Consider the following 2500-nt stretch of genomic DNA (forward strand, 5'->3'; position numbering starts at 1 on the left):
CAACGTAGGTTAGGTTAGGGCCCAACGTAGGTTAGGTTAGGGCCCAACGTAGGTTAGGTTAGGGCCCAACGTAGGTTAGGTTAGGGCCCAACGTAGGTTAGGTTAGGGCCCAACGTAGGTTAGGTTAGGGCCCAACGTAGGTTAGGTTAGGGCCCAACGTAGGTTAGGTTAGGGCCCAACGTAGGTTAGGTTAGGGCCCAACGTAGGTTAGGTTAGGGCCCAACGTAGGTTAGGTTAGGGCCCAACGTAGGTTAGGTTAGGGCCCAACGTAGGTTAGGTTAGGGCCCAACGTAGGTTAGGTTAGGGCCCAACGTAGGTTAGGTTAGGGCCCAACGTAGGTTAGGTTAGGGCCCAACGTAGGTTAGGTTAAGGCGCAACATAGGTTAGGTTAAGGCGCAACATAGGTTAGGTTAAGGCGCAACATAGGTTAGGTTAAGGCGCAACGTAGGTTAGGTTAAGGCGCAACGTAGGTTAGGTTAAGGCGCAACGTAGGTTAGGTTAAGGCGCAACGTAGGTTAGGTTAAGGCGCAACGTAGGTTAGGTTAAGGCGCAACGTAGGTTAGGTTAAGGCGCAACGTAGGTTAGGTTAAGGCGCAACATAGGTTAGGTTAAGGCGCAACATAGGTTAGGTTAAGGCGCAACATAGGTTAGGTTAAGGCGCAACATAGGTTAGGTTAAGGCGCAACATAGGCTAGGTTAAGGCGCAACATAGGTTAGGTTAAGGCGCAACATAGGCTAGGTTAAGGCGCAACATAGGCTAGGTTAAGGCGCAACATAGGTTAGGTTAAGGCGCAACATAGGCTAGGTTAAGGCGCAACATAGGTTAGGTTAAGGCGCAACATAGGTTAGGTTAAGGCGCAACATAGGTTAGGTTAAGGCGCAACATAGGTTAGGTTAAGGCGCAACATAGGTTAGGTTAAGGCGCAACATAGGTTAGGTTAAGGCGCAACATAGGTTAGGTTAAGGCGCAACATAGGTTAGGTTAAGGCGCAACATAGGTTAGGTTAAGGCGCAACATAGGTTAGGTTAAGGCGCAACATAGGTTAGGTTAAGGCGCAACATAGGTTAGGTTAAGGCGCAACATAGGTTAGGTTAAGGCGCAACATAGGTTAGGTTAAGGCGCAACATAGGTTAGGTTAAGGCGCAACATAGGTTAGGTTAAGGCGCAACATAGGTTAGGTTAAGGCGCAACATAGGTTAGGTTAAGGCGCAACATAGGTTAGGTTAAGGCGCAACATAGGTTAGGTTAAGGCGCAACATAGGTTAGGTTAAGCGCAACATAGGTTAGGTTAAGGCGCAACATAGGTTAGGTTAAGGCGCAACATAGGTTAGGTTAAGGCGCAACATAGGTTAGGTTAAGGCGCAACATAGGTTAGGTTAAGGTGCAACATAGGTTAGGTTAAGGGATGGTGTATGAGGGGGGAGGGGACGAGGTTCGTTCATAGTGATGATGGTAAGTGGACGCCTGAGGCACCCTGAGATGTGTCACGTCAGGATGCACCTTTGGCTCAGGGGAGGTGGTGCGCCGGTTCTGTGGGTGTGGCAAGGGAGTGGCAGACCTGTGTCTTTCATTTCTGCCATTGCTTATATGCTGTGAGACACGCCAGTGTGGTGGTGTTGGCTGCACCCCTGTGTAGCACATGTGTGGGTGTTTGTGGCTTATCTGCGTAATGATGGTTGTTGGAAGTGTGAGATATTCTGTTTTTGGGGTGGACCTCCTGGTTTTGTTATCATAGTGTGAATGGTGTAATGTGGCGGAGAGGATGCACTGGATGTTGTTCCATGGTGGTGCTTAGATATTGTGTCTGTTACAGCCAGAGAGTAGTGTGTGATAGGGTGTCTGGGTGACGTGTAGTTCACATTGTGTGCACAGACTGTCAGCATGTATAGGGACAGTTGTATGTCATATGTCATCTACACTCCTGGAAATGGAAAAAAGAACACATTGACACCGGTGCGTCAGACCCACCATACTTGCTCCGAACACTGCGAGAGGGCTGTACAAGCAATGATCACACGCACGGCACAGCGGACACACCAGGAACCGCGGTGTTGGCCGTCGAATGGCGCTAGCTGCGCAGCATTTGTGCACCGCCGCCGTCAGTGTCAGCCAGTTTGCCGTGGCATACGGAGCTCCATCGCAGTCTTTAACACTGGTAGCATGCCGCGACAGCGTGGACGTGAACCGTATGTGCAGTTGACGGACTTTGAGCGAGGGCGTATAGTGGGCATGCGGGAGGCCTGGTGGACGTACCGCCGAATTGCTCAACACGTGGGACGTGAGGTCTCCACAGTACATCGATGTTGTCGCCAGTGGTCGGCGGAAGGTGCACGTGCCCGTCGACCTGGGACCGGACCGCAGCGACGCACGGATGCACGCCAAGACCGTAGGATCCTACGCAGTGCCGTAGGGGACCGCACCGCCACTTCCCAGCAAATTAGGGACACTGTTGCTCCTGGGGTATCGGCGAGGACCATTCGCAACCGTCTCCATGAAGCT

Source organism: Schistocerca nitens, chromosome 7, assembly GCF_023898315.1.
Source record: "Schistocerca nitens isolate TAMUIC-IGC-003100 chromosome 7, iqSchNite1.1, whole genome shotgun sequence".
Lineage (NCBI taxonomy): Eukaryota > Metazoa > Arthropoda > Insecta > Orthoptera > Acrididae > Schistocerca > Schistocerca nitens.